Genomic DNA, 24706 nt, shown 5'->3' with positions numbered 1-24706 from the left:
AGGTCACGATCTCACGATTCGCAGGATCCAGCCCCAGTCGGGCTCTGCGCTGACAGCATGGAGCCTGCTTGGGATTCTCTCTTTCCCTCTCTCTCTGCCTCTCTCCCCCTACCGCTCACAAAATAAATAACCTTAAAAAAAAAATGCCACCTTAAGAGCTAGCGAGTGCTGTAAAGGCACAGCCTTTCCTGGGCCGCAGTCTTGTGGGTGACAAAGCATAGATGCACCACACTCGTCACTGAATGCGGTTCCTCTGCGGCAAAGTCCTGGAAAGGGTTGAGTCTGGAGTCAACCACATGGGAGGGAGAGAATGAAAGGAGTAAAAAAACATGATTTCTCCACGGGAAAACCGGGCTCAATAACACTAAGACTCTCTCCCAAAAGTAAAGGTTCCAGTCGCCTAGGTGAAAAGTACCCCCTGTCCAGAGACCCCGTGATAAGCCTCCAAATCACCAGCGTGTCCCTGTCCTGCACAAGGTTGCTTTGTTTTCAGCATTGTTTTTTTTTTTTTTTTTAAGGTGTACCTAAGACAATGTCAGAGGATCTTTTGATGTGGTTTCCAACTGTCCTGCTGTGCAGCAAATGTAAGGTTTCTAGGTTAAAAATGAGAAAACAAGGTTGCCGATGACCCGGCAGCCCACCTTCTACATACCCTCTCGGGAGCCAGTTATCTGAGGTGGGGTGGGAGAGTTGCGGGAGGATGGCTCCAACTTTGTAGCGTGCAGACACTGGCAGCTATCGTCCTCAGGGCGGAGCGTTCCCATCTCTCCATTTACGCCGGGGCTTCCTAATTTTCTTTGAATTACCCAGCTGCACAGTTTTCGCAAAACCCGTTTCTTTAAAGGACACCACCCCCTGAGGTTAGGAAAGGATTTTAGTAAGAAGTAGAGAATAATGCAGGGTCACCAAATTACCAAAAGGCATCATACAGGGATTTCTGGAGCCTTCGGAACCGATGCCTAGCTCCTCATTTCCTCTCAGAAAGCCAAACCCCGGGCAGGGAGCTGGGGAGCTCTCAAATCCACTTCCAAAGTCGAAACCTGCTCATATTTTACAAGGTTAAATGTTGAAAGTGAAGGTTTGCTCGTTGGTTCTGTAAAAATGGGAAAGGAAGAAAAGGGACAAAAATGTGGCTTTTCAGGGTAAGGCTTTTATCAAAAGCAGGTACATTGTGGAACTCCAACCTGGGAAACAAAGGGAGCCTTGTGTAGCTCCCCCCGCAGGGCGTTGGGGGTAAAAGGAGTCGGGGAAATGGTTTCTGTGTGTGGTGGAAAAGAAAGAGCAATTCATGAGGGCTGCAAACGCGGGCTTCTCTGAAGTGCGCCTGCAGGCCGGCTCTGGCGGTGGTCATGTTTCACGGTAAGGAAAGGAGGCCTGCCGGGGGCTGGAACCTGAAGGAGGCTGAGGGCTCCCTGTGGCTGATCAACCATCAACGGGAAGGGTGGTGCAGCTTCCCCCCCCCAAATACAATCAGAGCAGGAGTCGGAGAGGTCCCTCAGGACTCCTTGGAGTGGGGCGCCCAACCGAGGGTGGCAAGAGCCTCACTCCGCTGCTTTACCAGTCTGTTCTCTGAGGCAAACCCAGTGGTGCCCACTGCCCAACATGGCGGCCACCAGCCAAAGGTGGCTACTGAGGACTGGTGAAGTGACTGGTCCGAAATGAGGCTCGCTCTGAAAAGTTAAAAGATACCCCCCATTGCACAGAAAAGAATGTAAAATGTCTCAGTAATTTTTGTATTGATTGCATGCTGAAAGGACCACATTCTGGATATATTGGGTTAAATGAAACATACCATTGATTTTACCTGCTTCTTTCTTTCTTTTTAAAAAATGTGACTGCTGGAAAGTTTTTAAATTACACCTATTGGCTCGCCTTTTATTTCCTTTGGACCGCGCTACCTGGGAGAACACACTTAGAGCTGCAGTGCTGTTCTCACCTAATTTTCTTTTGATATTGGATAAAGGAGAAACCAAGATGGAGGAGAGAACCAGTGAAGAATGCACTTAGGGTCCTAAAGCCTGAACAACTAACTTGAGGCAGCTGATTCACATGGCACAGATTCCTCCGACTCTCACCCTTGCCCCCAAGCCCCTCGTGCCTGCATCACATTATGTTCCCAGCACCCAGCCTGGCACAGAGAGGCACCTGTGTTTGTCTGAGGAAGGTGTGTGGCTGGCTGGATAAAGGGCTCTTCATTTTGCAGGGCTTTTCCTTCAGTTCTTCTCCACTCTCCCTCCTCAGCTCCCTGCTCCAATTCGTGGAGAGAGAAATTTGAAACTGAATATGCGGTTATAATTCCTTATAATTACTACAGACCACGTCCTGCGGCGTATCTGTGCGGGAAAGGTTAAGAACACAGGTAGAATGGGGGTGTCAGCTCTCTGAGGGGCGGCTTCATTTTTGAAGGGATAGTAAAGCATGTAAAGGGCTCTGGTGAAAAGTGCGAAGCCTGAATTCGGTGGCACGGGCCACATCACTAGCCACGTGACTCTGGACCAGGGACTTAGAGTGGCAAGACCTTATTTTCTTTTCCTGTCAAACAAAAATGCTAACCATTGTCCTGATTCCCTCATAGGGTGAGGATCAGATGAGAAAAATGAACTCCAAAGCTCATGCTGGCATTTAGAGTATAAACGGTTAATGTTATTTAGTGCCAAGCTTCTTTTGAATCAAAAACAAAAGGTCTCAATATTCCCCTCTGAAGTAAGAGATGGTACCCAGGGCTGATAGGAGGGTAAGGAAACCCGATACCGACCCCCGACCCCATCAGTCAGTGAGGAACTCTGGATGCTTTCTCCGAGTCTACTGAAGGACTAAAATGGTCATCACAAATGTGTTCTCAGAGCCAGCACTGAAAGAGCTATAGGGACCAATTTTGCTGTGCCTTTATATAGAATAAGGAACCAGAGAGGCAGGGAGGTTGGGAGGATGGTCTTGGTCACTCAGCCCAGGCAATGCCCAGCACCATGTGGAACTCAATTCTCCCAATACGAGGCAGCGCTCATCCTGTGGGAGCACATGTCGACCCTGGGAGCCCACGTGCCCTACCACCACGAAGCTGGTGACGGCGTGCGGGGGACAGAGTCTGGAGGCCATACTAAGATGAATGTAAGAGACCATGAAAAGGACCATCCGGTCTGCAACAAGGCTGGCTTATCTTCAAATTGCTAGCAAAGATCTACCCAAAGATCCATGAGTAAGACAGAAACTTCACTCACGGCCAAACAACGAAGAAACCGAGTTGTTTACTTTAAGGTATGAACAAGAGCCAAGTTTATTGCTATAAAATTTCCTTTCAAGGAAATTAAGTTGTTAAGAGATTATTTTATCACCACCGGCTGAGGACACAGTAAGTGGCTCTAGGCTTCTGAGTGCATTATGCCACATGTGCGTTATCTAATAAATTGCCCCGGCTTCGTAATAAAAAGAATTAAATTAACATTATTGAGGGGCGCCTGGGTGGCTCAGTCGGTTGAGCGTCCGACTTCGGCTCAGGTCACGATCTTGCGGTCCATGAGTTCGAGCCCCGCGTCAGGCTCTGGGCTGATGGCCCAGAGCCTGGAGCCTGCTTCCAATTCTGTGTCTCCCTCTCTCTCTGCCCCTCCCCCATTCATGTTCTGTCTCTGTCTCAAAAATAAATAAATGTTAAAAAAAAAATTAAAAAAAATAAATTAACATTATTGACCCACACGAATTTTTAAAACCTACTTTTTATATCCTTAACAGAACCTGGGGTCCCAGGGTGGCTCCGCCCATTAAGCATCTGACTCTTGATTTTGGCTCAGGCCATGATCTCGCAGTCATGGGATCAAGCCCCGAATCAGGCTCCAAGTCGGGCGTGGAATCTGCTTGGGATTCTCTCCCTCCCTCTCCCTCTGCCCCTCTCCCACTTGTGTTCTCTCTCTCCCTCTCAAGAAAAAAAAAAAAAATTAAATTAAAAAGAATCCTAAACAAGATGTAGAACCTATCTGCAAATTGTTCAGCTTTGCTAATTAGCGTCCCCTCGAGGAACTGACTCCCAGTGCAGAGGGGAATCTAGAGAGAAGAGAGCATTTAGTGTCAGATGGGGTCAGACTATAGGGTCACCCAGGATGACAGAGGGTGTCTCTTCTACCTGAGCCCCCAGGAGGCCTGCCTCCTGCAAACCCCAACCACTGTCATAAGGCTGGTGGGAATGACTTTGGTTTTGCCATGTGCCTTACTGCTTTTGTCTGATGTCCTGAGGTCATTTATTAATTTTTTTCTGGTATAGGACAGGGAGTATACAATATGGATGCAGTTTATGGAAAGTCTTCCTCCTCCTTCCCCCTCCCCCAGCCACACACAGGAAATGTGATTTGAGAGTAAATGACAGGAAGGCTTAGACCAAGGCTTGCTATTCAATTTGAGAGATAGAACCACTGGTATCCATAGCAAAACTGTTACCCAGGAGACACCCTAGTTTGGGAGACGTGGGCCTGCGGGAAGAGCACTCCAGATGGGAAACGAGTGATGTCAAGAGGCAGGAGACAGGTCTTTTTAAAACACTGGTTCATTGGGGCGCCTGGGTGGCTCAGTCGGTTAAGCGTCCGACTTCGGCTCAGGTCACGATCTCACAGTTTGTGAGTTCGAGCCCCGCGTCGGGCTCTGTGCTGACAGCTCAGAGCGTGGAGCCTGCTTCACATTCTGTGTCTCCCTCTCTCTCTGCCCCTTCCCTGCTCATGCTGTGTCTCTCTCCGTCTCAAAAATAAATAAACATTAAAAAAATAAAAAAATAAAAATAAATAAATAAATAAAACACTGGTTCACAGAGCCTAAGAAAACCCTCGGTTGGACAAGGTGTGGCGCTTCATGGGCCGCCAGCCACCGAACACTGGAAACCTGCACTTGTCTATCAGAGAATCCAAAGGACCATGGAAGCAGTGATTGGAAGGACATGAGAAAGCTGAATGGGTTCCCGTTTAAGAGTAAGGGTTAAGGCCATGGAAGACTGTGGAATGACCATTTTCTTGAAGAATTAAGAGTTTTTGGAGAGGGGTGCCTGGGTGGCTCAGTCGGTCAAGCATCCGACTTCGGCTCAAGTCATGATCTCACAGTTCATGGGTTCGAGCCCTGCGTCGTCGGGCTCTGTGCTGACAGCTCAGATTCTGTGACTCCCTCTCTCTCTGCCCCTCCCTGGCTCGCACTCTGTCTTTTTCTCTCTCAAAAAAAATAAACATTAAAAAAAAAATTTTTAAAAAGAGTTTTGGGAGAGCTAAGAAATGGATGGCTGCTGAGGTGGTGAGCCTGGGAGTCATAAATAGCCACCTGAGCCTGGGGGAGTGGAGTGGGCTAGAGGGCAGGAAGGTGAAGAGATGCCGCCCCATGGGAGGAAGAAACCCAGGCACCTTGGTGGACAAGCATCTAAAGCCACAGCAAAACCTACTGAACGGAGGGAAGCTTGCTGGATTTTCAACCTGGAAGACACCCTCACGTTCTCGAACACTGGTGTCTGAGATGCCTGCTGGCCTGGCTGCATCCGAGTCACCAGGAAATAAACTACAGTTTTTTTTCAATCTTGTAAGACTGGGGACAGAATGGCTATTTTTAACAAGCTCCTAGGTGGCTTACTTGGCCAAGAAGCTTGAAAACCACTTATGTGGTCCACCATCCAGCATCTTTAATTAGATGGCAGGGCTCAGGTTAAGTGACTGGCCCAAGGTCACATGACCTGTTGGTAGCAACGGAAGAACTAGAACCTGATCCTGTAATTCTAAGCAGTAGTTTTTCCTCGGCCTCACAATGCCTCTGCCAATTTCTGTTGGCCATATTGGTTAGCTCTAGTTGAGTCACAAACTACCCCAAAACATCACCACTTAAAAACAACCACACTTATGGGGAGCCTGGGTGGCTCAGTCAGTTAAGCGCCAACTTCCGCTCAGGTCATGATCTCGCTGTTTGTGAGTTCGAGCCCCGTGTCGGGCTCTGTGCTGACAGCTCAGAGCCTGGAGCCTGCTTCAGATTCTGTGTCTCCCTCTCTCTCTGCCCCTCCCCTGTTCATGCTCTGTCTCTCTCTGTCTCAAAAATAAATAAACATTAAAAAAAAAATTAAAAAAAAAAAAAAAGAACCTGCCCAGATGCTTTTTCTGGCCTCAGCTGGGCTCCCTTGTCCACGTAGCCAGCTACCAGTGAGTTGGGTGGCTGCTTTGGGGACTGGATGGCTGTTAGCTGGGGTGACGTGAGGTGGGTCACATGTCTCTCATCCTCCAGCAGGCTGAGCTTGTTCTCACGGCGCCTGGCCAGGTTCCAAGATGGTCAGTGGAAGACACAAGGCCGCTGGTGGCCTAGTGTGAACCGTACCTCATCACTGCTGCCACATTCTATTGACTGAAGCCGCCACAAGGCCAACCTGGATTCCAGGAGATGGGGCAGATTCTCCTCCTTTGTTGGAGGAAGCTACAAAGTCACATTGCAAGGACTGTGTGCGTCCAAGGAGAAAAATAAGTTGGGCCATCTTTGCCAGTCTACCACGGGGGACTTGTCTACCTGCCTCTGGCCCCCCATCCAGTACACGCTACACCCCAGCCAACTGTGATCCTCATTTCCCAAACACGATGCCACAGCCTTTCAGAAATCTGTTCGCGGACTTGCTTTCCTTGACCTAAAATGCCCTTCTCGTCCCCCCGTGTCTTCACCCTTAAATTCCTCTTTAAAGTATGACTTACGGCTCCGAGTCAGAAGGGGCCAATTGAAGATGCATTTTCCCTGCTCCCTCCTGAAAACTTAGTAAAAGAGTATAAAAAGGATTTTTTAATAAAGATGCATAAACCCCCAAGGGCAAAGCAGAGAGAAGCTGACAGGTGATGAAGTATTTCAACAAAACTTTGGAATGTGGAAAGCAGATGTATGATGCCCAACTTAGCAGGCCAGAAGTGGCTGAGTGCCTGCAGCAAGGATGGGGAGCCAAGTGACAAAGTGGGTCTCAATGCAGAACCGAGGGGATTCAGGAACCAGGGGGGCTGGATGCCATGGAAGACAGAGCAGGAGCCCCTGAAAAATGTACAAGAAGTTGCTGCTCCCTGGAATTACTTACCCTCCCTACACAGCCAGGTAAATACCTTCTCCACCCAGAAGCCCTGAGGTTTCATCCTGGAGAGGCTACTCTCCAGGAGTAGGAAAGCCTCTGAAGAGTGCTGGAAGTTATTTCCTCTTAGTTGTGGGACTCCAGGGAGGAGAGAGCAGGGCGTGTCTGAGGTCATGAAAAACTTGGTAAAACTACTAGGCACATTGCACTGTAGACATGCACTGCATTGTTAAAATAAAAATTCATTCTTTTTTTTTAAGTAGACAAAACCCCCTTAAACGTCCTCTCTTTAAAGACGTCTCCATCTGGCAAGCACGTTCATGGCCCTGCTTTACCGGTTTTTACACGATTGTCGTTCACAGGAGTAGTTTACTGAAATGTTCCTGAATGAATACAGTGAAGAGGACACATTTTATCTGCTTGACTGTCCATCCTCCTTTCTTGCTAGGCTTTATGTTTTCTGAGGTCAGTAGGAAATCTTTACTTAGGGTGCCACACACAGAGGACATTCCCACGTGTGGGGAGTGGAGGTCAAGTTATAGCCCATTCGTAAGACAAGTCTTTATTATTCACTATTTCATTAATTTTTTCACTTACCAATTTACAATTAGCTTTGTTCCTAAAAACAATTTAACGTGACTAGCTATCAAAGAAATCAGTGTAGAAATCGGGACAAATGGAAGCCTGCTTTTGAAAAGTCACACCAACATATTATGTCAAACATGAAAGAAAGCAGGTGGGGGTTCGGGGGGCAAGAAAGGAAGGAAAGAGGAGATTTAAAAAGTGTTGCACTACAGCGAAACAGCTACTTCTTTCAGCCTTCTATTTTCTCTTCCAGTTATTAGTCTTAGGCATATCCATTTGATAGCGTCCAATCATAGAAGAATAAAAATTTATATTGATTTATTCTGTGATATTTTAAGCCACATGCTATTTTTTCTGTGATGAGAGTACGAAGTTGGTGAATTACTGTCTTCATAGTTATTTTTAGGGGCTTATACTTCTATTTCATCCAGTCAACATGCCATAATTTAATACCTCATTCTCTTGTTATTGAACATTTTGGCTTTCTAATCAATGCTACAATGGTATCTTGTGTACATAGTACGTATTCTTCCTTTTGGAAAACATCTCCAAACATAAACTGTCTATTGGCCATAAATAATCACGCAGGCATGTGTTACAGGGTTTAGAACTGGCAAATGGCTTTCAACTCCCTCCAGTGTTTCCACGGCTAAGATCGTCGTTAGAGATTAGAATTTCTTTCTAATTTAATTTTATTCACATTTAAACACATCTTTACTTCACTACTTCCATTTTTATCTTGGGTCTGTTCTAGGTTCTCACACCCTCTTACACATTTATCTACTATATGCTCTGCTCAGTGGTTTTCTCATTCATGTAGATAAACTATTTGTATAACATAGATATTAGTCCTTTGTCAGTGTAGTTATACATCTTTTTCCCAGTGGTTTTCCATTTCATTTTGGCTTTGATGTCTTTAATATAATAGAAAAGTTTTCATTTTAAAGACAGAGTTGAATCTGTAGATTTTCCCTCGTGGTTTCTTCTGCCCACCCATGTGTTGCTTTGAGTGCCCAGGGTAGTTCGACACAAGCATCATTTGCTCTGTTTATAACTAGGTTTAACGCCAATTATATTTAGTTTATCATTCAAATAAACAGCCTTCTGAAACCAGGGAAGCCAGTTCATCCAAACAATACCCAGAAGCTTAACTGAAGCCGATTCTCAAGTTCTGAATTAGAAATTATTCTAATTGAGGCTATGACAAAATTTTGTAACGAGCATGAGTGATGCTGGGACAACCAAAAAATTACATGTTACAAAGCTGCCCCCACCCTTTTTTTTACGTTCATGTAACTTAAAAAAAATTCTACTCCCTTTCTCCTTTCCAGGTTTTAGGTTCAGAAAATGAAAATGTGAGACTGACCCCTCCCTCCATTAACTCATAAAATTGAATTTAACAAATTCAAGTTCTTCAGTTCCTTTCTCTGTTGACCCCTAACATACTTTGCAAGCTTGGGAATGTTAGAGTAAGAATTTGAAGTGTTCTCAGGGTGCCCGGGTGGCTCAGTTGGTTAAGACTCAGGTCAGTCCGCGTTTGTCTCAGGTCATGATCTCACAGTTCGTGAGTTTGAGCCCCACTTCAGGCTCTGTGCTGGCAGCTCAGAGCCTGAAGCCTGCTTTGGATTCTGCATCTCCCTCTCTTTCTCTCTCTGTTCCTCCCCTGCTCACTCTCTGTCTTTCTCTCTCTCTCTCTCTCTCTCAAAAAGAAATAAACATTTTAAAAAAATTTTAATGCTAAATAAAAGAATTTGAAATGTTCTCAGACCAAAGGGAGAGGAAGACAAATGGGGCAGTTCCCCTAATCACAACTTCCCCTCTTCCCTTTTGTCTCTTGGTCCCAGAAAAGCCGCCATTACAGGTTTGGAAGGAGATGAGGAGAATGCAGGGCCTGAAGGAGAAAAATGTATCCAAGAGAAGGAAAGAGATGGAAGGCACAGGGCTGGGAGAAGTTGGCAAGCAGAGCCCGCACAGAACAGGAGGAAGGAAGGGTCACTGGAGAGGCCCAAAGAATTTTCCCAGTGCTTCCACCCCCAGCCCCCATTCCCTGCACTTGGCCATGTCCCTGCTGAGGCTGCCCTCCCCACCACCCCATCCATCCCTTCCCTGCTCATGGCTGATGCCTCCTCATCCTTCAACACAAGGCCACTTGCAAAGTGTGCTCTAAGCATCGGTGCTGGCTCTCAACCGTCCTGTTGAGTTTTTTAGGGTGAAATGAGGTGAGTCTAGAAGTGAAAAGCAAGCATTTAGAAACTTTTATAGTAATAAGCCAGAGCCATTACATATCGGCGTACTCTAAGAACAAAATTGGGTTTGTACTTTTGAATGTGACTGGTCTCGTCGTCCATTTTCATTGTATTTACATAGCAAATTGGAAATGAAAAAGAGAAAAAGATTAGCCCTTTAATATGGATAGTTCGAGAAGCTGCCTTCGGACTCATTTCAAAGATCACCTCCTCCAGGAAACCTCGCCATTGCCTCCCAGATGAGGTGAGTGTTTTTCCTCTATACTTCCAAGAAAATGTATCCCCTCATGCACTTGTTTTAATTATCTGCTTATGGGTCTATTTCTTCTTATTATTATTTTAGAGAGAGAGAGAGAGAGCTCAAGCAGGGAGAGGGGCAGGGGGAGTGAGAGAGAATCTTAAGCAGGCTCCATCCTCAGTGCAGAACCTGACATGGGCTTTTAATCCCATGACCCCGGGGTCATGACCTGAGCTGAAATCAAGAGTTGGATGCTCAACCGACTGAGCCATCCAGGTGCCTCTGTTTTGTGTCTATGAAACTCCAATAAACTTTTTTTTTTTTTAATTTTTTTTTCAACGTTTTTTATTTATTTTTGGGACAGAGAGAGACAGAGCATGAACGGGGGAGGGGCAGAGAGAGGGAGACACAGAATGGGAAACAGGCTCCAGGCTCCGAGCCATCAGCCCAGAGCCTGACGCGGGGCTCGAACCCACGGACCGCGAGATCGTGACCTGGCTGAAGTCGGACGCTTAACCGACTGCGCCACCCAGGCGCCCCATAAACTCCAATAAACTTTGAGCTTCTTGACGGCAAATACTATATCTTACTTATCTTTGCATGTCCAGCATCCAGTACAATGCATGGCCCACAGGAGACATTCAATAAACGTTTCCTGAATATTACTAACTCAATGGTCCTGCTTGGGAATGCACAGCCTATATATATATTTGACTCGGTGACACCCACTCATCTACGCTTCCATTATTAATCAAATCTTTAAAATACACTTAATCATTAGATACGGTTATTGCCAAACGACCATATTGCTATCCTTGGGAGCCAACCTGACAAATATCTTTAGCATAAAGTTTTAAGTTCCTTCTCTGCATTCCATTTTGTGTTGGTTTCACAGCCTAACCCTCTGAGGCTATTTTGTTTCCCTAACTTCTGATTTTAGGTGAATACCTCACTTTTTCCCTCCTGTACTGCCCACACAGGGAGATGCTATCTGTTTCCTGGGGTTGCTATGAGGAATATATCACATGGTTAATGCAGAATACATGGCATATAGTAGGCTTTAAGAAAATCTCTCTTGAAGGGAAGGCAAAAAAAAAATGGTATCTTGGCATTTGTGACAACATGGATGGAACTGAAGGGTATTAGGCTAAGTGAAACAAGTCAGTCAGAGAACGACAAGTATCACATGATTTCACTCATATGTGGAATCTGAGAAACTTAACAGATCATCATCACAGGGGAAGGGAAGGAAAAATAAGACAGAAACAGAGAGGGAGGCAAACCATAAGAAGACTTAAATACAGAGAACAAACTGAGGACTGTTGGAGGTGATGGTGGGGAAAATGGTGATTGGCATTGAGGAGGGCACTTGTTGGGACGAGAGCTGGGTGTTGTATATAAGTGATGAATCGTGGGAATCTACTCCTGAAGCCAAGATGACACTGTATGTTAACTAGCTTGAGAGGAAAGGGAAGGGAAGGGGAGGGGAGGGGAGGGAGGAAGAAGGGAGGGAGAAAGAAACCATGATTCTAGGCTAATGTTGAAGTCAGTGATAATCCCAATTTCAAAGCAGTTTTTAGCAAGTGCAGGATAATGAGTCTGGTAAGCAGGCAATCGATGGTTTCAAAAAAGTGAGAGCATACTTTTCTTCAGATTTCCCCGAGGTGAAAGAACTATCACATTGTTTTGTTTTTTAAATTTTTTTAATGTTTATTTATTTTTGAGAGAGAGAGAGAGAGAGAGAGAGAGAGAGAGAGAGACAGGCTACAAACAGGGAAGGGTCAAAGAGAGAGGGAGACACAGAATCCAAAGCAGGCCCTAGGCTCTAAGCTGTCAACACAGAGCCAGACTCAGGGATCATGGTCAGATGCTTAACTGACTGAGCCACCCAGACACCCCTAGAACCATCACATTGTTGACGGAGAGGCAGGTAGGCCTTCTGGATAGTGATGTAGTCTCTTTGTTTTTAAGGAGCTAAACACACTGTGAACAGCATACAGTTGGATTAAGATCTAACCAACTAATGTGTCTCCCTCAAGAGACAAGAATTAGTAAACAGCAGTCTCCTTGTAGCTTTATTTGACAAGGTAGGGAATCTCTGCGTTAGTGCCTGGGATGAGGCATGGATGCTGAATGGGTGCTTCAGACATGAAATTACATGAGAAAATGCAAAACTGTATTGTAATACAATTCCGTCATAAATACGCAAAGCAAAAAAGACTGATGGACATGTATCAAAATAAAGATTGTGGTCTTAGAATATGGTTACAGGCAATGTTTTTGGTTTTTTGGATCTTCTGCCGTGCAATTTTATGAAAATAAAATAACATTAAAATTAATGCAGTGGCCGTTTCAATTCTGTAAGCTCCTAAAGAGAAGGAACACTTATGAGTAGGGGGCAGCCCCTTTCCTCAGCTGCTGGAAAGGTGCTGGTCCCTCCGAGGAAGCTAAGGCCGCTCTGGGGTGAGCCCCTCACTTCATCTGTGCCCGGCAGCACCGTTCAACACTCCCCCGCATCGTGGCCTCGGTCTGGGAGCTCATCAGCCTCTGCTCTGGCCCCATCCTGTACAGCGACGATGTGATGGTCACCGAGAATAAGATCAATGCCCTCATTAAAACAGCAGATGTAAGTCTTGAACCTTTCTGGCCAGGCGTGTCTGCAAAGGCCCTGGCCAGCGTCGACATGAGGAGACTCATCTGCAGTGTAGGGGCTGGTGGGCCAGCTGGCCGCTGGCACTGCAGCAGCAGGAGGTCCTCCATTTCCATCATGGCTGCCGAGCTGAAGAGAAGGAAGTGGGAGCCAAGAAAGAAGAATCAAAGGAGTCTGATGATGACATGGGCTTTGGTCTTTTTGACTAAACCTGTTTTCTGTAATCTGTTCAATAAAGAGCTGAACACGAAAGAAAGAAAGAAAGAAAGAAAGAAAGAAAGAAAGAAAGAAAGAAAGAAAGAAAGAAAGAAAGAAAGAAAGAAAGAAAAGAAAGAAAAGAAAGAAAGAAAGAAAGAAAGAAAGAAAGAAAGAAAGAAAGAAGGAAGGAAGGAAGGAAGGAAGGAAGGAAGGAAGGAAGGAAGGAAGGAAGGAAAAGAAAGAAAAGAAAAGAAAAAAAGAAAAGAAAAAAGAAAAGAAGAGAAGAAAAGAAAAAAGAAAAGAAAAGAAAAGAATACGGCAAATGGGGTCTCTCAAGTTATAAGGGCTTGAGGTAGAGAGTAAGTAAGCAATGAGTATTTTCCTGGTTTCCTGCCTCTTAGTTATATACAGGAAGACAAAGGCAGCCATGTGCCAAAATTATTTTACACATGAGCCTTCTATTTCCCCCAAGAAGAGTAGGTCTTGCTATCTCGACTGGAAAACTGGGGGTGATTCACTAACTGTACTATTTTAGCTTTCGTGTGTGTGTGTGTGTGTGTGTGTGTGTGTGTGTGTGTGTGTCTTTTGCGGTCAGAGGTAAGTATGGGCCATCTGGAATCGTCACCCTTCTTTGCATAACTTGGTTTTATTCCAGAGCATATGATAGAGTTATTACATCCACACAGCATATGAGCTGGAAGTTTGTGTAGCTTCTTCAAATACTCACCGACTGAATGTTTTTAAAAGGGCTCATTTTAATCTGACCATCACTGTAACATGGTGCGGAGACAGCAGCTTGCAAAAAATAATAAGGGAAAACAAAAGAATGTTGTCCTTTTGTTGTAATCTGTTGGAAGATATGAGGCGAATGCTTTGAAATGAAGCTCTCAGTAAGAGAACACTGAATACTGTGTCTCTTTGAGGAAGCTGTCTTGTTTATCTACAAGATAAGGGCCATGTGTAGCCAGGTGCATTAATAGCAGGTTCCAGAAACTTGGTGTCTCGGTTGGAAGTGACTTCAATATTTTTTTCTCCCAGAGGCTATAGTTTTTCTCTCCTCTAATTATTAGTGGAATGTTGTCTAAAAGCCAAAATCGTGATCTCTTAAGTTGCAAGTTCATTTCCAGCCTGTGGTATTATATGTTTTATCCATCCTCTTTAGAAGAACTGCTTTAGAACTTTCTTTCATGTTGCTTCCCAAGACTCTCTAAAAAAAATTTTCTCCAGATCCCCTGAAAATGCAGATTCATATATAAAAAGAATTACTAGCCACCACCCCTCCTTGACTTGTATGTGTTATGCCATGTGACGTTCCAAAACAGGAGGGAATTGATCCTGTCTCTTGACTTTCATTGACAGATTTCTTGGGAGAGTCAGCAGCCCATTCATTCTGCCTGACCCTGTGTACTCACTTTGTAGCCCCTGTTGTCTAGGCTCTCCTACCACCAACCCCTCCCTACTCATCACCACTCTGGAATCAAACTTGCTCTCAGGATCTTTCTCTGATTTCGGCTTCCTTGACTGTCCTATTCCCTACTGTTAGGCATATCTTTTTTCCTAAATACTCTCTTCTTTGGTTTCCGTGGTCTTGTATTTCCTTACCTACTTTAAGAGCTCATCACCTATTTGTCTTCCAAATGTAGGAATTTCCAAAGGTTATGCCTTGTCTCTCTTTTTGTGCCTGCTCCTTCCATGGCCTAACCCATGATCACCTTCACCTGAACTAAAATTTGGCTGCATCACTTTCTACTCAGGTTGATGTACTTCAACGTTAACAACTTGCCTGCACTTCAAAGCTGCCCTATTTCAAACTGAGATGCCTATGCCCCCTCCCATTAGTTCTTCTTTCTCAATTCCCTATTTTTTTTTAAGTTTGTTTATTTACTTTTGAGAGACAGATAGAGAATCCTAACTAGGCTCCACAGTGTCAGTGCAGAGCCCAATGCAGGGCTCGAACTCATGAACTGTGAGGTCATGACCCAAGCCAAAGTCAAGACACCTAACCAACTCAGCCACCCAGGTACCCCCTCTTAATTCCTTATTTTTATTTATAATGATACAATTCTTTTAAGGACCTAGGCTCCAACACAGAACTATATTTGCTACCTCCTTCTCTGTGACCCCAACACCTAGACAGTTAGGAGGTTCTGCAAACTCTCCATGGCAATGGTTTTTTGAATTCTCCCTTCCCACACTCTGACACTGGTTCAGATCCTCCTTTTATCCTAAGAACTACTGCAATGGCCTCTCCCTGGTCTCAGTGTTCTCTACCACAATTATCTTAAAGTGTGGCTTTGATCACAGCACATTCCATGCTCATTCATGCACATTCAATGGCTCCCATTCTCCAACACAGTACGAGCAAACCCTCCTTGCACTCAAGCACACATAGATTTTTAACCCAGTCTCCCAACCCCTTATGAGCACCCCACACCACAGTGAATTTATAGCAGTGTGTCTGTTGTTTTCTGAATGTTCCATGTGTTATACTTTTACTCATTCTCTTGCCTTCATCTCAAAGATTCTTCCTGGTTATTTCTGTTTCTAGAAATCTTATTCATCCTATTAGACCTAGTTCACTTCCTTCCTATCCCACCGGACCACACGCCTGCCATTTTCCTATTTCCTTTCCTTATCTGCCTTGTAGTATATTTGTTTGTATACTTGCTTGTCCTCTTTACTACATTGATCAGAAACATATCATCGGAAGAGAAGGGGCTTGATTCGGTCACACCAAGGGTAAGTCCATAGCCCCTTTGAGCCTCGCTGTCCTCATTCATAAAATGTAGATAATGACATAGTGTAACAGTGATTAAGTAAGACCTTGGGCTTCGGAGGCAGGCTGACCTGGATGATAAGTGCTTACTAAATATTGCCCATGAGTCATTACGACGGTCGTTAATTCCTTCATGGGGTTGTTGCAATAATCCTGGGGGATAAGACAACGGCACTCCCTTAGGTCAAGGCCCCCCAAACTCAGGTTATTACCAGTTCTAGAGAAGTCATGTGGAATACAGGACAGCCAGCAGCTCTGGACCTACGTCCCCACATATAGTGTAGGTGTGCACGTGACTATAAATAATGACATGCTAAATAAATACGGTATGACCCTCTCCATCTTCACCTTTGAACCTCCTGAGATGGTATGACAAAGTAGAAAGGGTAGAGCCTTGGATTTTCTAAAGTACCAGGACAACGAATCCTATAAGTCTCAGTTTCCGCATCTGTAAGATATAGTGGTCAGTCACAGATACTAAATAAGGTGACTATAAAGTTCTTAGTATATTTGGTATAAACCAACTGCTCAATAAATGTCAGATTCCTTCATTGCCTCCCTCTCCCAGAAGTGCCTCACGCCTAGGATAAACTTAGCGAATATTTGTTGATGTGAACTGAACTTAAAAAATACTGAGTAGGGGCGCCTGGGTGGCTCAGTCAGTTAAGCGTCCGACTTCAGCTCAGGTCACGATCTCACGGTCTGTGAGTTCGAGCCCCGCATCGGGCTCTGGGCTGATGGCTCAGAGCCTGGAGCCTGTTTCCGATTCTGTGTCTCCCTCTCTCTCTGCCCCCCCCCCCCCGTTCATGTTCTGTCTCTCTCTGTCTCAAAAATAAATAAACGTTAAAAAAAATTAAAAAAAAAATACTGAGTAGTGCGATTGCTGGGTCATAGGGTATTTCTAGGATCCAGGAGTGCCGATTCATAGGGGCACATGTGCCCCAATATTTACAGCAGCACTGTCAACAATAGCCAAAATATGGAAAGAGCCCAAATGCCTATCAACTGATGAATGGACAAAGAAGATGTGGTTTATATATACGATGGAATACTACTTGGCAATGAGAAAGAATGAAATCCTGCCATTTGCAGCAATGTGGATGGAACTGGAGGGTATTATACTAAGTGAAATAAGTCAGCTAAAGAAAGACAGGTGTCAAATGTTTTCACTCATATGTGGAATTTGAGAAACTTAACAGAAGACCATGGGGGAAGGGAAGGGAAAAAATAGTGTCAAATAGAGAGGGAGGCAAACCATAAGAAGACTCAAATACAGAGAACAAACTGAGGGTTGATGGGGCAGGGCAGGGGAGAGGGGAAAGTGGGTGATGGGCATTGAGGACGGCACTTGTTGGGATGAGCACTGGGTGTTACATTAAGCGATGAATCACGGGAATCTACTCCTGACGCCAAGAGCACAGTGTATTCACTGCATGTTAGCTAACTTGACGATAAATTACATTTTAAAAAATACTGATTATGTACCCAGAATATGTGTATTTGTCACAGGGGATGAGTACCTTATCTGGCTAATGGGCTGACTCCTGGAGAAGGCAGAAGTAATCCCGTTAAGAGATTTAAAAATATATAATTAACTCTTCATTAAAACTGCATTCTATAAAAAAGTTTTTAAGAGAGACAGAAATTACAGCAAGAATTGAAAGGAAAATCTGGCCCCACAAAATAGCTCCACAGCTCCATAGCTCTCTCTATGCCCAGATACCATAATGGCTAGACAGATGCAGAACGAAGCAATTTCCTGTTTTCTTACCAGATTCAAATAAAAAAAGCCTGAAAGCAAATAGATGGCCATTTTTTTTTTCTTTCTTCTAAATAAGTTTACACTTACAACAACTTGCTGAGAGACTACTGGATTCTAAGTGTTTTACATATGCTGATTTATCTGATTCTCAAACCACCGTATGTGGTAGGTACAATTATCATCCCCATAACAGAGATTATGAAAAGAAGACACAGAGAGGTTAACCGTTCGAGATCACACAACAAATAAGTGCCAGAGCTAGGACAAGATTCTTGGCTGTACAGATCTTCTTGTAACTGTTACACACAAATGATACATTTAGGGTCCCATTTTGGAAAGCGCTAAGGTAGTGATTCTCAATAGTAGCTGCGCATCTGAATCGCCTACAGATTGATACATGGATGCAGATTCCCAAGTCCAGATCAAGACAGATGGAATCAAACTCTCCAAGTGAGGTCTGGCTGTGTGTAGTTTTGGGGGCATCGCTGGGAATTCTTTAAGGGTGGAACAGAATGGTGCTAAGGCTTGGCACACTCATCTAGGGCAGGAAAGAGCCTGTGCCTACAAGACGTCATGGAAGAAGGCTCTGGAGAGCCCCGGTTCCTATTTGTGGGCCTCGTCTAAGACCAGCAATGCGTCTGAAACCTACACCAACTTACCACACGCCCACGTCCTCTAAGGTGCAACTGTCAAAGCGTCCACAGCCCGCGTAAGAGACTGAAGTCACTGCGCACAGAGCAAAAGGCCATGCTGGGCACTCTTGCGGGGCCAACATACATGTGCCATTACAGCTTGGGCCAGCCATAAGGCAATGCCAGGTCCCTGGGGAATTCCCAGAGCCCAGACGCCTACTAACTGCAGATGTGGCAAGACGTGCTGCGAGGGAGGGCTGGCTGCTGCCACGTGACCCTTCTTCTCCTTGACTGTCTTTTCAGCTTGTGAGTCGTGAGGGCCTTTCTGGTGGCTGGGTTTATTTCAGGGGGTGGGGAGTGGGATGGGAAAGGGCACTCATTTCTATATTGCTGCTGCTGGCAATAAGAGGCAAAGTTGAGGGGTAACTGCCAACGGCTTCCCCTTTCTCTTCTTTTTGTTCACTCAATCTGTCTGGACCAATGCACAAGGAAAAAAGACAGACAGAATGGCCCTCCAAAGTTGCACTCTGTTTTAAAGCTGATAAAGGATGTGTTTCCCACAGCTTAGGAGAAAAATATATTATCAAGTGCCCGAGCAATTAAACAAATGGTATTTGCAAACATCTGCTGTCCAGAACTGTTGCCTGTGTTCAAACAAAGCCTCACACTGTCTTTGGCAAACCAGGGTGAGAAAAGCTGGGTGCCATTTGCTAAATGAACTCTCCCAGATTACAATTCTGTGGCCTGAGGGAATTAATTCACATCCACACGGGGAAATGAATTCCCAAAGAGGTAGTTATTCCCTAAGAGAATCAAAGAAACTAGGACCTAGAGTAAAGTTGGCAGTAAGTCAATGAGTGTTTTATTACCCTCTACTACGCCAGATTTATTATTTACACCCAAATCACAGAAGCCTAAAGTCAAGAAGATTCCAAAGGGAGGATGAGACATTTGGTTGAAAACGGCTGCTAATAGCACCGGCACTTTTCTGCAGTCTCTCCGACTGATACCTACGAAGATACAGCCAAAGATGGAGCCTTTCAACAGCGTCACCAAGACCGACAGCCAAATGCACACAATGTGGGCGCAAAAAATAGCATTAGAGGTTAGAAAATGCAGACTCCAGATCTGAATTTTGGCCCTGCCATCTCCTAGCTGAGTGACTTCATATTCTCACCTGTAAAAATGAGATCATGAAGACAATTGCATAGGCTTGTTCTGAGGGGTAGAGAAGATAATGCCAGGAAAGCTCTCCGCGCCATCAGGGGCACAAAGTAAGCATCCCACAATTGTTAGCTATTCATAGCACAGCTTCATGGTTACTACTGTTGTCACTGTAAGACAGAAGTTTCTCTGTTGTTCTGGACTCATAACAAATGAAGACAGGAATGGCACACAATGTCCTAGGTTTCCTGAGAGGTGCCTGCTTCAGTCTTCCCCACCTCAAGCCCCAGTATCCCCAATTAACACAAAGGAAGAATGGGCAGGTAAGTGTGGCCTCTGAGGGAATATTCTGAGAAAGAGGCTATATTGACCCTCCCTTCCCCATGGGGGAGGATACCCAACTTTTTCTCTCCTTGAAACTAAGAGAGGGAGATCCTAAAAGAAATTCTAGCTAAATTTGAGGGTTTCCAACACCCCATTTTTAATAAACCAAAAGACTAATAGTTTTTTTCTCTGAAAGTTGGAGAGGCACCAAGCCAACTGAGTATCTAATGTGTTTCTTGGGCTCTGAGAAGTGAATGGGAAAGGACGGTGAAGTTGGGCCTCGAAAGGATCAAACTGGTAAGCAAGTAATTTAACTGCCTATGAGAACAAAATCTAAGACTCTTAAAGAAAGATAACAGGGGCGCCTGGGTGGCTCAGTCGGTTGGGCGTCCGACTTTGGCTCAGGTCACGATCTCGCAGTCCGTGAGTTCGAGCCCTGTGTCGGGCTCTGGGCTGATGGCTCAGAGCCTGGAGCCTGCTTCTGATTCTGTGTCTCCCTCTCTCTCTGCCCCTCCCCCGTTCATGCTCTGTCTGTCTCTGTCTCAAAAATAAATAAAACGTTACAAAAAATTTAAAAAAAAAAGAAAGATAACAGTATCTACCCCTCAAAAATGTCAAATTCAGAAAGTCCAACATCTAACCAAACATTACTAGACATAGGGTAAAGCAAGAACATGTAATTCATAATGAGAAAAGTTAGTCAATAAAAAAAGATGCAAAAATGTCAGAAATGATGGAATTAATAGACACATCTAAACACAATTTAAAACATTACTGTTACAACTGTGTTTAAATATTTAAAGGAAAACATGTACCTGGTAAAAAGAGAAATTAATGATATAAAGGACTAAATATAATTCTAGAAACAAAAAAAAATAAGTCTAAAATGATAAATTCACTTCATGGGATTAACTGTAGATTAACTATGGAAGAAAAGACCAAACACTTGAAACATCAAAATAGAAACTTTCAAACAGAAGGACAGATGGAAAGAATACTGAAACAAACAAACGAACAAACAACACAGAGCTTCAGTAACCTCTGGAACAATATCAAGTGTTACAACATGTTTACAAGTGATGGGGTGGAGAAAATATTTGAACATATAATGGCCAAAGTTTTAAAATTTTTTATGAAAAGAATAAACTCATAGATTTAAGGTGTTCAATAATCCCACACAGGAAAACCACAAAGAGACATGTCATAATTAAAGTGCTAAAAAACACAGAAAAGAGGGCTATTAAATGAGAGAGAGAGGGAAAAAAAAATGATACATTGAGTAGAAGGGGAAAAAAACTACAACAAACTTCTCACCAGAAAATATGCATGTCAGAAAACAATGGAATGGAAGAGGCTTAAAGTGGGGTAAGAAATCCCACCAACCCTAGAATTCTATATTCAACAAAAATGTCCTTCAAAGATGAAGGTGAATTAAACTTTTCCAGACAAACAAAAGTTGAATGAATTCATTACCAGCAGGCCTGAATCACAAGAAATGTAAAAGAAAATTCTCAGACAGAAGGAAAAAGATATACATAAAACCAAGATCTAAAAAAAGGATTGAAAGCACCAGAAATGGTAAGCAGATGGGCAAATTTTAAAAATATTTTTGCTACTTTTAAATTTCTTTAAAAGATAATTTACTGGTAAGAGAAAAGTAATAATAATGTTATTGTGAGCTTTATAACACACGTACCGGTAAATATATGACATCAATATTCAAAAGGAAAGAAGAGGGAAATGGAAACAAAATGTTGTATGATTTTTGCATTATACATGAAGTGGAATAATAATAATATCTGAAAATAGGCTGGTAAGTTAGAGGCATATTGTAGTTCTGAAAGAAATGATTAAAACATTAAAAGGGGTACAGTTAATAAACCAATAGCGGGGATAAAATGGAGTATTAAAGCAATACTAAATCCAAAACAGGCAGGAAAACAGAAAAAGGATAGGACAAGTCATTTAAAACTAGCAAGATGTTAGACTTAACACAACCATAATGATAATTATGTTAAGTGAAAATGACCTAATTCAGCAGTTCTAAAACCATGCTTTATGGCCTTTTAGCAGAAATCAAGACAGAACATCCCACTGTATTAGTAATCATTGTATTGTTCATCCTCGTTAAATCTGAAAGAAAACAAGGTCAGTCTCAAGAAACCTTCATGAAGCAGTAAAAATTATTGATATTATTAAACCATGATCCTTCAGTATACCTCTTTTATAAAACACTCTTCTTTGTCTCTAGTAATGTTTCTTGGTATAAAATCTCTTTTGCCCAATATCATTATAGCTATTCTAGCTCTCTTATGATTATTGTTTGCATGGTCTATCTTTTACAATCCTTTTATTGTCAGTCTACTTATGTCTCTTATAGACAGTGTATAGTTGAATCTTGCTGTTTTATCCGGTCTGGCCATCTGTACATTTTGATTGGAGCTTTTATTCTATATTTAAGTGATTATTGATATGATTGGATTTATAAAAACTATTTTACTGTTTGCGTTCTATATCTTACATCTTAAATCCTTTCCCCTTCTATTCCTCTCCTACTGCCTTTTGTCTTAAACATATATTTTTAGTGTACCATTTTAATTCCTCTACTGATTTTAAATTGTATTTTATTAGATTATTTTCTTAGTGGTTATTCCAGTGATTAGAATCTCCATTGTAACTCACTACAATCTACTGTGAATTAACACTAACTTAATTCCAGCAAAATACAGAAACTTTATCCCAATATAGGTTCATTTCCTCTCTTCCTTTGTGCTATTGTGTGTGCATGTATATATACATGTACATATATATATTCTATATATTTTGTACATATAAAATCTTTGCAATAAACCAGACAGTATGGTATACAATCAGAAAGCTCTAGCAATTATAAATCTACATTCATCCAACAGAGCCCTAAATACATGAAGCAAAAACTTACAGAATTAAAAGAATACACAATTCAACAATATCTAGAGATTTCAATACCCTAATTTCAATAACTAAGAGAACTAGACAGAAAACCACTATAGATATAGAAGATTTGAGAAAACATATTAATCAACTTGCCATAACTGATAAAGAACACTGTACCCCAAACCAGCAGGATACACATTCTCTTCACATACACTTGTAAGATTCTTTAAGAGACATCATATGCTAGGACATAAAATAAATCTCAGTAAATTAAAATAATCGAGAAACTGTATTTTCTAACAATAATGGAATTAAATTAGAAATCAAAAGTAGAAATAAATTTGAGAAATTTCTAAATTCTTGCAAATTAAGCAACATGCTTGTAAGTAATCCATGGTCAAAAATCTTAAGAGAAATGAAACTATAGCAAAACCTTGGATTGTGAGTAACTTGTTGTGTGTTCCACAAGACAAGCAAACATTTCTAATAAATTTTAACTTGATAAACGAGCAATGTCTTCCAATACAAGTAGTACGTGATGCCGAACATCACATGATCACAACTGAGCCAATGGTTCTTGAAATTCATTTTCATATACAAGCATTTTGAATTACGAGCGTATTTCCGGAATGAATTATGCTTGCAAACTAAGGTTTCACTGGTATTTTGAGTTGAATGAAAGCAAAAACACAACAGGTCAAACTTATGGGATTCAGCTAAGGCAGTAGTAAGAAGGCAATTTATACCTTTGAAAAATCAGTAGAAGTTAGAAAACAATAAAAGTTTAAAGTCAATAATTTAAGTTTTCTTTCACCTTAAGAAACTACAAAAAGAGGGGCGCTTGGGTGGCTCAGTCGGTTGAGCAGCCGAATTCGGCTCAGGTCATGATCTCGCAGTCCATGAGTTCAAGCCCCACGTCGGGCTCTGTGCGGACAGCTCGGAGCCTGCAGCCTGCTTCAGATTCTGTGTCTCCCTCTCTCTAGCCCTCCCCCGTTCATGCTATGTCTCTCTGTGTCTCAAAAATAAATAAACATTAAAAAAAAAATTTTTTAAAAGAGAAACTACAAAAAGAAAAGCAACTAGAAAACTCAAAGTGGGCAGAAGAAATAAGGAGGAAATAAGAAATTTTAGTATAAATCAATAAAATAAAAAACAAAATTAGAGAAAATTGATGAAATCAAAAGTATGTCACTTAAAAAGATCACTGGCTCAGTTGGTTAAGCATCCTACTCTTGATTTCAGCTCTGGTCATGATCTCACAGTTCGTGAGATTGGGCTATGTGCTGACAGCATGGAGCCTGCTTGGGATTTTCTTCCTCCCTCTTTCTATGCCCCTCTCTGGCTTGCATACACACACTCTCTCTCTTTCTATCAAAAATAAATAATAAATTTTTTTAAAATAACTTTAAAAATGTTTAAAAAGATCACAATATTGCCAAACCTTTAAGTAGACTAACAAAAGAAGGAAGATGTATTAGCAGAATTAGGAATGAAAAAGGGGACATCACTACTGACACTACAGACATTAAAAGGTTCCTAAGGGAATACTATGAACAACCTTGTGCCAACAAATTAGACAATCTGGATGAAACAAATTCCTAGAAAGACGTAAATTCCCCAGACTTAAGAAGAAATGGAAAAACCTGAATTAGACCTATAATAAGAAAAGAAAAACTCGGGTCCATTTATCTACACTGCTGAAATTTATCAAATATTTAAAGAAATAACACCAATCATTCATAAGTGTTTCAGGAAGTAGAAAAGATAACAAATTAAGGAGTATTCATACAAAAGAATAATAACAACAACATTGATACAACATGAATGAATCTCAAAACATGCTGAGCAGAAGTCTAACAAAAAAAAGAAGACACACTGTAAATGTATAATTCTATTTATGTGAAATTTTGGAAAACAAAAACATGAAAGGCTTCTGTTTCAAATGGGTGGGGGTATTTAAAAATACCATTTCTTACATGAAGTTAACAATTATAAAAACATAGGTGAATGCTTCTGAAATGTTTAGCAATAATAATTAGAAGACTTAAATGCATGCAACACACCTCCAAGAACACAAGTGATATGAAAAAATAAGCTATGTGAAACAAAGTTGTGTTGGTGATACTTTGTACACCTAAAAAACTTAAACTTAGTCTCCCACTACACACTTATT

At 42.5% G+C, this 24706-nt stretch overlaps 1 pseudogene; it reads left to right on the top strand.

Moving 5' to 3' along the window:
• Positions 1-2928: 2928 nt before the first annotated feature.
• Positions 2929-12970, top strand: LOC131490761 (large ribosomal subunit protein P1-like; annotated as a pseudogene).
• The last annotated feature ends 11736 nt before the right edge of the window (positions 12971-24706 follow it).

The sequence above is a fragment of the Neofelis nebulosa genome, chromosome 12 (genome assembly GCF_028018385.1).
Source record: "Neofelis nebulosa isolate mNeoNeb1 chromosome 12, mNeoNeb1.pri, whole genome shotgun sequence".
NCBI lineage: Eukaryota > Metazoa > Chordata > Mammalia > Carnivora > Felidae > Neofelis > Neofelis nebulosa.
This window is presented reverse-complemented; position numbering and strand designations above follow the sequence as displayed.